This window comes from Oryx dammah, unplaced genomic scaffold (genome assembly GCF_014754425.2).
Source record: "Oryx dammah isolate SB20612 unplaced genomic scaffold, SCBI_Odam_1.1 HiC_scaffold_7, whole genome shotgun sequence".
NCBI lineage: Eukaryota > Metazoa > Chordata > Mammalia > Artiodactyla > Bovidae > Oryx > Oryx dammah.
The window spans coordinates 5,547,537-5,563,233 of record NW_024070191.1 but is presented as its reverse complement, the minus strand read 5'-3'; positions in this window follow the sequence as shown (position 1 = coordinate 5,563,233).

Genomic DNA, 15,697 nt, shown 5'->3' with positions numbered 1-15,697 from the left:
CCCCCCATCAGCTCCTGCCTCTGCCCATCACTAGAAGTTTCCCTGCTATCTGTTCTCCAAGGCAACACCCGCCGGCATAAATGTAACAATGGCAACCCCCACCACTGCTTGGCTCTGTGCTCCATCCTCTGGACAGCTTGATTTAGGCTGCAGCCTAAGTTGCCAGTAGCTGGTCCTAACCCACAGTTCAGTTCAGTTCAGTCGCTCAGTCGTGTCCGACTCTTTGCGACCCCATGAACCGCAGCACACCAGGCTTCCCTGTCCATCACCAACTCCCGGAGTTTACCCAACTCCTAACCCATAAATATGGCACTTTCTTGGTGCTAGGGGTAAAGAACCCACCTACCAATGCAGGATACATAAGAGATGCAAGTTTGATTCCTGGGTTGGGAAGATCCCCTGCAGGAGGAAATGGCAACCCACTCCAGTATTCTTGCCTGCAGAATCCCATGGACAGAGGAGCCTGGTGGCTACAGTCCAAAGGGTTGCAAAGAGTCCAACACAACTGCAGTGACTTAGCATGCACACGCGCAAGCAAATTCCTATTTACAATAGACGCTTTAAATATGTTTTATGGATGTTGAAGTATCTGCAGCAAATTTTTCAAGTCAATGCCCACCCCCAACCCCGATTCATCCCTATTTCCCGTTTCTTATAGGATGGCAGGGGTTAGGGTAGGGACAGGTCAGACTTCAGAGGATTGGCCTCCTCCAAAGTCATTTTCAGCTCCTGGAACTAAACAATGGAGGGAAAGGGGTTTGGGTAAGTCCCAGGGCCATCAGTCCAACCGACCTGATGCTGAAGTCAGCTGCAGGTGTCTCATTAAAGCCCCAAACAATGAAGGGACTGTGCGTTAAACTTTCAACTGCTGCGTACTAACTGGAATAGTAAATAACTGATTGCACTTCTTTCTTCTCTTCAGTATGTTGGAAAGAAAGACAAATGGTTAATTATTGACTGTTTCCCCCTGAAATTTCACTGACCAACAGAAACTTGAGCAACACCCAAGTGGATTCATCTGCCGTAGCCAGTCTGGACTAAACAAGCTCCACAATAATGCTTCCAGCAAAATAAATAAATAAACAAAAAAATCTCCAGTTAGAAATTATTGAAGGTCACAACCAGGTTACAGCTACGAGACATGGAGACCTAATGAAGTCTGTGACTTCAGTCAGTTCTGGGTATTGCTAAACTAGGGCTGCCTGATGGTTTCTGGTGGGTTTGCGGGGGGCCGACAGGAGCAAGAAATTTAATTTCCAAGGTGTCTGGATATTCAGAAAGCAAACTTGTCTAAGTCAAGCAAATAATACCCAGAAAGTTTTACTTATAAAAAATGATTTTATCTGGACTTCCCTTGGGGTCTATTGGTTAAGACCATGAACAGGTCACGGGTTTGATCCCTGGTTGGGGAAACAAGGTCCTGCATGCCACGTAGCAGTGGCAAGGTTAAAAAAAAAAAAAAAAGTTGTCGGGCTTGCTGGTGGCTCAGTGGTAAAAAATCTGCCTGCCAATGCAGGAGACAGGAGTTCGATCCTGGGTCTGGGAAGAGCCCATATGCTGCAGAGCAACTCAGCTGCTCCTCTTCAACTACCAAGCCTGTGCTGTGGAGCCTGGGAGCCACACCTACTGAGCCCGCAGGCCTGGAGTCTGTCTCTGCGACAGGAGAGCAGCCTCGGCTCACTGCAACTAGACAAAGCCCGCGCGCTGCAGCGAGGACCCAGCACAGCCACAAATGGATACATGAAATACAACTTTTTAGAAAGCTATCACATGAGGAAAGAGTTCTAGAGAAATAAACTCACTGACCACACCATCTAATGGAAAGTAGACGTATTACAAAGAAAGAAACATGTTTTATTAAGCTTCCGTGACACGGCAGACCCAAATCTTCCACATCTTGACATTTTACCTGTAAGTTGAGAGCATTGTTATTTGACTTTTTATTTTTGTAAACTGCACAATGGAATATTATTTAATAATAAAAAGGAATGAAATACAGAGATACATGCTACGAGAGGAATAAATCTCGGCAACGTTGCGCTTGCTGAAGGAGAGAAGCCAGAAACAGAAGGTCACATAGTGTGTGACTCTATTTACGTGAAATGTCCAGAACAGGTAAATTCACTGGTATAGAAAGTAGATTTAGTGATTGTTAAGGAATGAGGCAGGGGATGGGAAGAGAATGCTTGTGGGTATGGAGTTTCTCTATAGAGTGATGAAAATGTCCCAGAATTAGACAGTGGTGATGTTTTTGTGAATACACTAAAAACCATTGAATTTTGCATGCACACACACATATATAAAATATATATTATTTTTCAGATGTTTTTTCCTTATAGGTTTTTACAAAATATTGAGTATAGCTCCCTGTGCTATATAGTAGATTCTTATTGTCTATTTTATATATAGCAATGCATGTATTATATGTTAATCCCATAATTTGACTTTTAAATACAGATGATTTTGTTGGTAATTACAACTGTTATAGTTCCATTCAGGAAAAATATTGTCCTTTCTTTCTGTGTAACATACCCCCAATAATAATATGAACCTTGAGTGCTGTTTTACTGGTTTCTTTGTTGTCAGAGCTGAAGTGTCAGGGTTCTTTCTACTCCCATCATTAACAGCTAGAGAGGAGCCACAGGCTGGCCATCTCCAGGAATTTTGACTCTTAGAAATAGTGGTTCCAGGATGAAAGAAAGCTGCACTGGTCTCACCACTTCGGGTGTCTTTCAGGCGTGTTTGCTGTGAGATGCTGGCCGCGACTCCCAGCTTCCCTTGGTGGGGTGCCCGTTCCTTCAGCCTCTCATGCATTTTGTAAAGCTCCAACATGCTTATCATTAATGCCCTTTGTTTAAGTTATTCTGAGTCAGTTGCTGTTGCTTATTACCGAGAATCCTGATGGAAGCCCTGCTTTATGCCATTCACACAGGTAGGAGGGTGGTTTCTTAAAGCAAATGTTACCATTGAAGGAGGACCGTGGCTCTGTCTCCACTTGTAACTGTGTGTTCTTGGGCTCTCATAACATATTTCTAAACTTCACTTAAGAAATTATACCAACATGGTCATGACAGAACTTGCTTTGTCCAGAGATGCTGTAAAAACTGAATGAACTCATGCGTACCAAACCCGGCGGCTCAGCGGTAAAGAATTCACCTGCCAGTTCAGGAGACACGGGCTGGATCTCCGGCTCAGGAAGATTCCCTGGAGGAGGAGATGGCAACCCACCCCAGTATGCTTGCCTGGAAAATCCCATGGACAGAGGAGCCTGGCGGGCTACAGTCCGCGGAGCTGCAAAGAGTGGTGTACGACTGAGCCTGCACGCGCAAAGAGGACTGTAGGCTCTACTCTGCTGTCAACAGCTCCACAACGGCCTAGAATGGGAGGGCTGACCGCCTCTTAAGATTTACAGACCGGGGCTCTGGATAGCTGCTGATGGCATTTAGTTATTCATTTATTCAACCCACAGATGTTCATTGAGAGTCTCTTCTGTGCCAGTTACTGTTCTAGGCAATCATGAGACAAAGAGAAGAGGCAGAGGCTTGTCATCAGGAGGTCAGATCCCATGAGAGGTGAGAGAAGCGTAAGCCGATGATTGCAGCTCCCTGCGGCGTGCACCAGCTCAAGGTACCCAGCGTGAGCATCAGCTGTGGCAGGAAAGAAGCGAGCATTTATTTGGCTTAAGAGGGTCAAGCAGCCCCTGGACTTGATCTCGAAAGAAGTCTAGAGTTTCAGCAAAGGTGCAGAGGCGTGGATGTCCCAGGCAGACAGCACTGCCTGGCACAATGCCAGGGCTGTGTGGTAATTGACACTGAAGAGGTAGGATGTGCAGTGAACGTGGGCAGGATACAGGGGTGCCCAGGGCACTTTGACACCCAAGATGGCATGTGGAACCCAAGTCTCCATGGAAAAAAGTGTAAAGTGGAAGTGTTGTTAGTCACACAGCTGTGTCCGACTCTGTGCGACCCCATGGACTGTAGCCCACCTGTCTCCTCTGTCCATGGGATTCTCTAGGCAAGAATACTGGAGTCGGTAACCACTCCCTTCTCTAAGGGATCTTCCTGACTTAGGGATCAAACCCAGGTCTCCCGCATTGCAGGCAGAGGCTTTACCATCTGGGCCACCAGGGACGCCCTGGGAATCCTGAGTAAATACAAGAGGGGTGAGTTCTGCCCCGGCTCTGCCCCGCTCTGCACCCACTCCTTTCTGCTCTGCCACTGTACAGGTGTTCAGACACCAGGACCAGCTTCATCGGGAGTGTGTGTCCCGTCCACAGTCCACTTCCAGTAGTCCACCTACAGCAAGGGGATTAGGCTTGCTCATGGAAGCTCCTCAGATCCTTTGTATCGAAGGAAGAGAGTTTTGCATACCACTTTGCTTCCAGCAAGGATTGTTTTCATGCTGAGAATTCAATGAAAACCAAATTCCACTGTAACAGCCTAAGCAAATCAACAAACAAGCCTGAGCTGAGAAGAGACTGGGGAACACGTCAGGGGATCTATGGAGACAGAAAAGAGGAAACATGATCTCAGAGTGACTGGGTCCTCTTCATGCCTCACTTTCTGATTTGCTCCTCTTCTATTCTTATTTATTTTCTTGGTTGTTATTTTCCCCCAATTTCTCCCCATATTCCAGGTTATTAGGAAAAGAAGAGTCCCAGGCACAGGGCTCCTGCCCCCTTCTCCGTGGTTATGAACCGTGAGGGAGTGTGTGAGCATCCCCAGGAGAACCTGCTTCTGCAAGGAGCTGGCTCTTAAGCCACAGCCAAGACCAGAGGTTCCCAGTCTTGTTAGATTTATGGACCCCTTAGGGACTTGGTGGACTTCCCTGGAGGCTCAGACAGTAAAGAATCTGCCTGTGATGCAGGAGACCGTGGTTCCATTCCTGTGTCGGGCGATCCCCTGGAGGAGGGCGTGGCAACAGACTCCAGTATTCTTGCCTGGAGAATCTCATGGACAGAGGAGCCTGGAGGGGCTACAGTCCATGGCTTCGCAGAGAGTCGACAGGACTAAGCAACTAGCATTAGTGTCTTGGTAACTTCTGCATGGAATCTCTAGGCTCAGAAATAGATCTAACAAAATGAAACGTATTCTTACCATAGGACCCAGCAATCACACTCCTAGGCATTTACTCAAAGGAGCCAAAAGCTTGATGAGAAAACCTGCACACAGTTGTTGACTGCAGCTTTATTTTTAAGTGCTCAAAGTTGGAAGCAACCAAGATTTCCTGTAGTTGGTGAATGGATGAACTGTGGTCCATTCAAATGATGAGTATTATTCAGAAATAAAAAGAAATGAGTCATCAAGTCATGAAAAGATGTGGAGGAACCTCAAGGGCACAAAGTGAAAGAAGTCCATCTGAAGAGGCTCCATACTGTATGATTCCAACTCTGTGACGTTCCGGAGTAGACAGATACGGAGACAGTAAATAGATCAGTGGTTGCCAGAGGCGGTGTCTGGGAGAAAAAGGGGTGAATTGGTTGAGCACAGAGGACTTTTAAGGCATTGAAACCATTCTGTATGATATTATAATGATGGACATATGTTATTAGGTATTTGTTCAAACTCATAGAATGTATAACACCAAGAGTGAAATGTAAGGTAAACTGTGGACTTTGATTCTGGTGTGCCATTGTAGGTTCATCTTTGGTAAAAAAAACGTGCCATCTGTGAACAATGTTGCTGATGGGGAGGCTGTATGTGCGTAGGGCTGTGGGCATACAAGGTGCTTGTGCTTCTCTTACAACTCTTCTGTAGGCTGCTCACTTCTCTAAATAAAACATTGAAAAAGGGAGATATCAGGAATTCTACTTCTATGAATTTATCCTAAGGGAATAATTATAAAGTTGTATGAAGATATGTGTGTGAGTATATTTATCATAGCCTTGTGTATAAAAGTGGAACCCTTACAAATAATTAAATTTTTTTAGCAAGAAGATTGGTTAAGTAAATTATTGGTACTATTTTTTTAGCAAGAAGATTGGTTAAGTAAATTATTGGTACTATTTTTCTAAATATGTGGAAGAGAATAGTATGCATTCATTTAAATTATTTTAAAGGGTACTATTTCTTGACATGAAAAAATATTACAGATGTATTATTAAGTAAAGAAAGCAATTACCAAAACATCATTATATATCTCTAAATATAATATGTTAGACATTTTATAATACATATAAAATATATATACATAATCAATGTGTGTGTGTATATATATAATGACACATTGACAAGCATTTAAAATATTTAAAGAACATACACTGTGATATTCCTGCTTTAAGGCTGACATTATATGTAATTTTGAGAGGGAGGGATTTATTATTTTTTTTAGTATCAAGCATATATGCTATTAAATTTAGGAGAAAAAGCTCTCTAAATATAATTTAAAATCTTCTTTGCAGATAATCTGTAATATCTCTCGATTGTCAACAGTTGGGTTTTCTTTGCTGTTTGGAAGCATCCTTATTTTAGGTCAAACCTCCTGAGATTTGTATGAAGCGCTATGCAGTTTACTTATTTCCTCCCATGACTGTGGACTTTTTTCTGGAGGCCTCTACTTGGCACCTCAGACTAGTGAAGGCACATTTGATGCTGTGGTTTATTAGGGATGGCACTCAGGGAAAATAGAAATATAAAGTGGACTTTAATACTTGACTCCCTAACACTTATCTTCTCTGGGAATTTGTACCAAAAAGGGAAGCTGTGACATATCCAGGTGAAATGGTTTAAGTAACAAGACAGACCTTACTTGCTATAAAAGATTGTTTCCCAGAATAGAGGTAATTGCCAGCCCTTGAGAAGGTACTTCAGGTGGTCTTTCTGAATCCCCAAATCCACAAATGTGTTGTTTAGTTGCTAAGTTGTGTCCGACTCTTTGCTATTCCATGGACTGTAGCCCACCAGGCTCCTCTGTCAATGGGATATTCCTGGCAAGAATACTGGCGAGGGTTGCCATTTCCTTCTCCAGGGGATCTTCCTGAGCCAGGGATAGACCCATGTCTCCTGCATTTGCAGGCAGGTTGTTTACACAGCATCACCAGGGAAGCTCCAGTTGACAAATATGGCACCATCATAGCAAGAACTCTGCTATGGTGCTCAAGCCGAGATGAGTAGATTACAGTGATTTTTTATGATGTACCAAGAGATTGTAGAACGGATTAGAATGAAAATCTAGGAAAGTACTTCTCCTGGATCATATACGATATTAGTGATGCTAATATTAAATCAAAGACGAGAACAAGAACTCTATACTCATTTTCAACTTTGTTTTGTCCTCTGTGAAAAGAAAGCCTAAACTCAAGGAAAACAGGCTCCACGCTGTACCCCCACCTCACCCTCAGAGGGGCACCGACAAAGAAAAGTCATCATCTTCAAAAGAGCAGCCGCTGCTGTGAGGGAAGTGCCCTTTCAGCGTCACTAACATGCATCTTGCAAAAAAGCCAACTAACTAACTGCTAATGAGATTCTTTACCTGTAGCTTAAGGGAGAAAAGATTTTGCATATTTCTTTTGCAGGAAACACCAAGCTCATATATCTTATGAAAGACTCAGATTTCAAGCAAGTGTCTCATCTACACTTGGAAGCTTGAAAGTGTGGCTGTGTCTCTTGGTTGGTACACCCCCCACCCCTCACCCCCACCCCTTGTACACTTTCTTCTGCAGGTCTGGTTCATGGTGCTGCTCACACAAGGCAGGAACAGTTGTCAGTGGGTGGTGGGCAGATTCTCTTAATCATCTTCAGTGTTTTCTTTCTCCATATCCACCCCCCGCCTCCTTAGCACTTACCACTCTTCATTATAGTAGCTGTTGTACTGGCTTGTCCTCCAAATGGACAGTCAAGCACCCATCAGAGTATAGGGTGCCAACTAGGCATTTGAACAACAGCTATTGAATGAATGAGACATGTGTTCCCCAATCTTGCTCCAAAATGGTCTTTCCCTCTATCTGTCTTGAGCCAAAACACAGTCACGCATCACAGAAGTACTGACATTTTTTTTCAAATTTTGGTAAAATACACATATCATAAAGCTTACCCTTTGACCGTTTTTCATGTACAGTACAATGGCCTTAAGTACCTTTGCATTGTTGGGCAGCTGTCACCACCATCCATCTCCGGGGCTTAGCTTCCCCAACTGAAATTCTATATCCATTAGACACCAGCTCCCCATTCTTCCCTACTCTAAACCCTACCTTCCATTTTTGTGAAATTGCCTGCTCTAGGGGCAAATCTACAACATTGTACAGTGACTGAATTTCACACGACACCATGTGGACAGTCCATAGTGATGGCACCATTTGTAGGAAATGTACTTTAATGTATTGATTGTTTATTTATTGACATGGGCTTCTCAGGTGGCACAGTGGTAGAGAATCTGCCTGCCAGTGCAGGAGATGCAAGAGACTGGGGTTCGATCCCTGGGTCAGAAAGATCCCCTGGAGAAGGGAATGGCTGCCCATGTCAGTATTCTTGCCTGGAAAATTCCATGGACAGAGGAGCCTGAGGGGCTATACAGTCCATGGAGTCACAGAGAGTCAGACAAGACTGCGCACACGCACACATTTATTGCCACATGGCATGTGGGACCTTGATTCCCTAAAAGTGAAAGTGAAAGTTTCTCAGTCATGTCCATCTCTGCGACTGTACAGTCCATGGAATTCTCCAGGCCAGAATACTGGAGTGGGTAGCCTTTCCCTTCTCCGAGGGATCTTCCCACTCCAGGGATCGAACCCAGGTCTCCCGCATTGCAGGCGGATTCTTTACCAGCTGAGCCACAAGAGAAGCCCAAGAATACTGGAGTGGGTAGCCTATCCCTTCTCCAGTGGATCTTCCTGACCCAGGAATTGAACTGGGGTCTCCTGCATTGCAGGCAGATTCTTTACCAACTGAGCTATCAGGGAATTCCCTAACCAGGGATCAAACTCACATCCCCTACATTGGAAACATGTAGTCTTAATCACTGGACTACCAGGGAAGTTCCTAATGTATTACTTATTAATAACATATAACAAGGCCTAACAAATGGGCACTTATTGAGTTGATGGATCATGATCCTTAAAAAGGAAACATTTTCTATTTTGGGGGTAGAGAACCTAAGGTATAGGAATAAGATATACCTTATTCATTATGCCATGAATTTTCTATACACATTGTCATTGTTTTGGGGCATGTGATTTGCCATGGGCTGAAAAAGGTAAATTTAAAGGATTTCACAGTGAGGGGAGGACTTCCTGTCCCCAGGCCAGCTGATGAGATGATAAGCCTCCACCCCATCCTAACAAATAGTGAAATGCTGAACAAAATGAAATACCAACTCTTCTTAGATATGTGAGAGAAGTGAGGTCACAGAGTGAACCACTGTCCCCAGATTTGGAGGGTTGCTGTTGTTCAGTTGCTCAGTTGTGTCCAACTCTTCGATCTCATGGACTGCAGCATGCCAGGCTTCCCTGTCCATCACCAACTCCTGGAGCTTGCGCCAACTCATGTCCATTAAGTCAGTGATGCCATCCAACCATCTCACAGTCTGTCATCCCCTTCTTCTGCTTTCCGTCTTTCCCAGCATCAGGGTCTTTTCCACTGAGTCAGCTCTTTGCATCAGGTGGCCAAAGCACTGGAGCTTCAGCTTCAGCATCAGTTCTTCCAATGAACATTCAGGGTTGACTTCCTTTAGGAATAACTGGTGGGATCTCCTTGCAGTCCAAGGGACTCTCAAGAGTCTTCTTCAACACCACAGTTTAAAAGCATCAGTTCTTTGGTGCTCAGCTTTCTTTCTGGTCCAACTCTCACATCCATACATGACTACTCTAGTCTAGCTTTGACTAGACGGACCTTTGTCAGCAAAGTAATGTCTCTGCTTTTGAATATGCTGTTTGACAGGCAGATACAGAGAATCACAGTTTACCATGGCAGGAACCAGGGAGCTGAAGTATCTGTGGGACCCAGGGCTGGGGCAGGAAAACCTGAACTGTAACTGCTGAAGAGCAGGAGGCTGTGTGAACACTGACAGATAAACTCTGGGTCCCAGTGGTTGGGGAAAATTCCTCATGTTTCCAGCAGGAGGAGGAAAAGGAATGGCTTGAAATACGCCAGAGCACTCTTGTTCTTCTTAGCAATGTCTGCCCGCAGGAGAAATGATTCAACCAGACCTGCTGGGGTTACGTCAGAGTCTAAGGGAGCTTGGGGAAAGAAATACCCCCACCGCAGCCCCCTCTACGATTCCTACTGGGTGACATTCTGGAGACCCCAAGACTATGGAGACAGTAAACCATCAAGGGTTGTCAGGGCTTGGGGGAAGGTGGGATGAATAAGTAGGGCACAGAGGACTTTAGGCAGTGGGCGGACTTTGGATGACGCTACACCGATGGATACATGTTGTTGGACTGACCCCCGCAGGCCCATGAGGCCTTTACCTGCCCAGCATGGAGACCCGAGAAAGAGCCCAGAGTTGGCAACAGAGACCTCAGTGTTTTAGTGGGTGGGGGGCTCACAGGTCTGAAGCGGTGGAGTGATGCCCACCACCATGTGTGGGAGGACGCTGGGGAGGACACGGTGGCCATCTGCTGGGGGTGGGGTGGGGGTGGATGGGGAGATGACCAGTTGTAGGGGAATTGACTTCAGTGGCGCTCACTTGTTACCAGGGAAACCAGCAGAAGGGCACGCCCCTCCCAGCCTCTTTAAGGAGAACGATCGCCAGCTGGGGCCTGGGGTAAGCAGGCAGGAATGTCAGGCCTGGGCATAGGTGTGGGTGAAGCAGGCCCTGGCGGGGCAGGAGGTAGACAGAGGGCGAGAGGACAGCCATCCTGAGTGGCCTGACCATACGCTTGTCATTATGCACTTGTCCAGACCCACGGAATGCACACCCAGTGAACCGTAGTGTAAACTGTAGACTCTGGGGGATGCTGGGTGGGTCTCTGACTGTAGCTGAGATATCACTCACTCAGATACTGAGAGGCGGGGAGGCTGCGTGTATACTGGAACCCTCTGTACTTTCTGCTCCAATTTGCTGCAAATTCAAAATTGCTCTGAAGAATAGTCTATTAAAAACATATTATCAACTATTAACTATGTGGCCTGTTTGCTTGGTTTCTTTAATTATTCTGATCATTACTAACATCACTATCTTTATTCAAAGATTACTTTTATACCACGATATAATTACCTCCGAAACTCCATTTCCTTAAATAACGCGTATTAGTTCCCCTCAAAGAACAAGGATACAATTAGCTCGTTTGCTTTTTCTCCCCCATCTCACTCCTTGGTCATTTGTTTTATATTTATTAGTATGCTTATCCCTAGTTTTTGTTTTGGTACAGTTACGTATCTTTACGCTTTAATTACCTTATTGGCTTTAAGCTATATTCTAGCCCTGCCCAGCTCCTGAGGATTAAGCCTTCAGTGAGCTTGTTCCAATTTCCCATCTTTCTTGCCCCTTTTCGGCCACCTTGCTCCTAACTGAACCCTTCCTATGTTGTTTCAGGCCCTATAGCATACATATTAAACAGTCTTTTCTCCTAGTCCTCATGTTTGTTTAGGTCTTAGTTCTCTGTTTAAATAAAGACCACAGACTTTTTGGCTTTTCCTGTTATTCTGTGGTAGCTCTCATATTCAGGGGTGGATTCTGGCTGCAGAGCAGACAGACGCTGCTGCCTCCCCCGAGTGCCTCCTGAGGCTTCAGTGGACCTAAGCTCCGGGGGCCCCTTGCCAGGCCTGCCCGTCTCAGCCTCCCTCCAGGATGCAGAGATGGATGGAAGCTCTTACACTCAGAAGGTGCGTCTATGCTGGTGGTTTTAACAACCCCCTATGCTTCCACGCCCTCTTCTTTCCAGTTCCTCTTGAGCTGCTTCTGCCCCTATTGGTGACGTTGGCAGTCTTTATAGATAATTTGCAGTGTGTGGGTTAGATCTGTTTCCTGGTTTCACTGAAAAAAAAAAAGTAGAGTGTGCAAAATGGCTTTGTTCTCCTTATTGCTTTGTTATGATTTCCAGGAGGATAGGAGAAAAATGCTGACTCACAAAGCTTTGTTTGCATTGATGCTCAGAAGCTTTTAAGTTTCAAACACATGGCTCTGTTTTCGTTGTACTTCTGGAATATTTAGTTCTAATTTTATTGCTTCATGGTCAAAGCACAGGGTCAGTATGGTACCAATGCAATGATTTTGGTTGAGAATTTCTGTGCCTCTCTGTGTCTAGTGTGTCCTTGAAAAGAAAAATGCATTTTCTAATTGGTGGATGCAGGGTTCAAAATATGCTCATGAGTTGAAGCTTGTTTATTGTTTTGTTTATAGATTTTCTATCCTTTAATTATTTTTTTCTGCTTATTCTATCATGCCTATCATTTGTTGATAGCTCAGGTGGCTCAGTTGCTAAATTGTGCCCAACTCTTGGGACCCCCATTAACTGTAGCCTGCCAAGCTCCTCTGTACATGGGATTTCCCAGGCAAGAATACTGGAGTGGGTTGCCATTTTCTCCTCTAGAGGATGTTCCTGACCCAGGATTGAACCTGGGTCTCCTGAATTGCAGGTGGATTCTTTACCAACTGAGCCACCAGGAAAGTCCATATCATTTGTTAAGAGGGTTTTGTTACACTCCCTACCATGACTTCAGATCTGACCATTTTCCTTACAATTTTCTCAATATTTTTTGTCATAGATTTTTTCTTTTTTCTTTTTTTGTTGTTATTTGTACAGGTCTTGAGGCTATGCTGTTTGGGTCACAGAAGTTTGCAAGTTTTTGATGCCTGAAATGGACTGACTCGGCTCATTGGGTGGCAGCATGGGGCCAGTGTTAGGATGTCAGGATGGTATGAGAGGACTACCTGGCTGGTTCTTTGTGGATGCCCCACTGGGACCCTGTAGGGAGGGCTGCCAAGGGCTCAAGGGGCCAAGGTCCTGGCCCCCATCATGAGCCCAACACACACTTGGATGCACTTACTGGTCTCGCCTTTCCTCAGGTTCTTACTTCCTTTCCAGCAGCTTCATTTCTGCACAGATTAGTCTATTTGTCTCCATTTCCATTGAATATAGTTTTCCTGCCCCAATTCCTGCCTTTGTCAGATTGTGTGTCTCCTTGGTGTTTCTTTCTGAGATCTTTGAAAGCTCCAAATAAAAGTGCATGCATTTACGTGGAGTGAATAATGCATGAATCCGTCCCTTTCGGTGCATGAAACTGCGCCCTGTGTAATGTCACTTATTAATCTCTATTGCGAAAAAGGTGGGAGAAGGTCGATAGAGTTCAAGGTAATTAGTCTTTGATTAGCACCTGAAAAGCTAAATAAAAGAGCACATTTACCCCCGTCAACTTGAGTTGATAAAACCACAATTCCTGTTGGAGGCAAGGCATGGTGTTCAGGGTGGTGATGGAGAAAAATCTTTGTGTTAATATGAGCATAAGTCAAGGTAAATATTTATCTGGGAAAACAGACAGGAACCATTCCGAAGTATTCATCAGAAGATATTTTTGTTAAAGAGCATCTGTCACTAGAAATCTAAAATCTTTATACACACTTAGTAGTAAAAATGTGAAATAGTGATATTGCAGCTCCAATTAAGCCTCCTGTTTTCCCAGTTGAGTGAGGCTCTTAAAGAAGGCTATTTTTCTTTGTGATCTTTTCAGGTAGGCTCATAAAAGCCAATTCTTTCTTAGGGAATGGTTTTGTGTAACTGAATGATGACAGGGTGGTGATGGCTGAGAACCAGGGAGCACCCTCCCCCAGGGAGGCAAGAGCATGGTGTCATTCATAGTTTTTATTCCGGAGCCTCATGCACTTTTGAACACCAAACATGCCCAGTGAATCTTCTTGAAAAGGAAAAGGTGCAGGGATTTTCTGTGGACGTAAATGGCTTTACCCTGGCCTCGCTTTTTTTTTTTTTTCCCTCTTTCTGCTTTTCCATGCTCTGAACCTCTTGTTCATCCCAACGTTCATCTTGCCTTTCTCACTAGGAGCTTTGGCAGGACCCGCGATGGTCCCTTCTCTAACCGAGCACAACATTACAAGGCCATCCCAGGATAGACCTCCACACGTGTTCTCCACCTGCTTTTTGTCTATGGAAAAACTTTTAGTCAAAGAGTAAATTTAATCAGAGAAGTGAGAAAATGCTGAAAGAAAGGAAAACAGTCAAGCGAGATAAAACAATAATACTTGAGCTGCTAAACAAAGTCAAGGATCTTTATTCTTCCTCAAGGATTGTACATGGTATTCTGAGCCGTGTCCTCTGAGCTCTTTTGCACATAGGAAACCACCACCAGGTGGGAGAAGTTAACTGCCTACTGCCCTACTTCACCACCAGCCAATCAGAAGAATGTCCACGAGCTGACCACGCCCTGGCCCTTGAGCACTAGGAGTCTCCTCACTGCTCACCTGGATGGGCTCAGTCTCGAGGGCATTAGCCCGCTGTGGCCCCATTTGCTTGGCACAGCAATAAAGCTGTTTATTTTTACTTACTTCACCCCAAACTCTGTCTCCCAGACTTAAGCTGGCACCAGTGCACAGAGCCTGATTTTTACCAACACTCCCTCAGATGGGGTGAGAAAAGGAGGGCTACAGGCTAGAACTCTTTTTAGCCTAAAATTTAGCCTAAATTTGCCAGAGGGCACAACCACCAGCGTCCCTCTGGGGGAGGAGGTCATCTGGAGGGCATGCCCTCCGGGTGACTCTTGAGCTGGAGACACTTGATCCTGGCTGGAGTCTCCAGGGGCCCCTCTCTGCCTATCCTGGAAATAGGCTCTGCCCACTGTCCCCTCCGCTCTGCCTGGGCGAGCAGGTGGTGCTGAGACCACGGGGCAGGCGCAGGACCGAGCCCCACTAAGACATAAGACGGGTACAGAAACCGCAGACTGGCGGGCAGGAGTGGAGATCCCCTCCCTCTGCAGAGCCGAAGTCAAGCCTCGCCTTTGAGCCCCTTCCTTCCGCTGCCTCCTCTCCCTCCTGTCTCTCCCCGCTCCCCACTTACATATGAGAGGGTCTGAGAACTAGCACCTTCCATTTCAAACAGAGTTACCAGAAGCCTTTTAGATGTTTCTACATTTCCATAATAGGCGATACTCAAAATGTGGGATGGGAGTGGGGACTTTATGCAAAAAAAAAAAAAAAAAAAAGAAAATCGACATTTCGCAGATAAGGCAAGAAGATCCACCTTCTTCCAGAATCTCACAGGACTGGTGTCTCAGGGGAGTTTCCCTCAGGTTAAGACCTCAGAGGTTTAGGAATAACTGTAAAACATGCCTTTCAAACAGAGGTTAGGGTTATGCAGGTCAACAGGAAAATACTTGAAATTCAGCTGCTTCTTTCCCCTAAACTTCTTCCCTATTCACTGATGGCATCTGGGAATCATTTCTGTAGGTGGAATGTCGTTAAATGACCAAACATTTGTGGGCAGGAGAGGAAGGTGGTGGAAGGAAGGGACTTACACTGGAGGCTTGATTTCGGCTCTCCCAAACTACGGGATCTCCACTCCCGCCCGCCAGTCTGCAGTTTCTGTAGCCATCTTACCTTTTAGAGGGGCTCAGTCCTGTGCCTGCCCCGTGGTCTCAGCATCACCTGCTCGCCCAGGCGGGGCTGAGGGGACAGTGGGCAGAGCCTTATTCCAGGACAGGCAGGGAGGGGCTCGGAGACCAAACAATTACAACAGGTTTTCTTTGTGGAACCCCTCATCCCCCCTGCAGAGTATTTTATTTACTTTACAGAGGATTTTGTGATGTCTTTC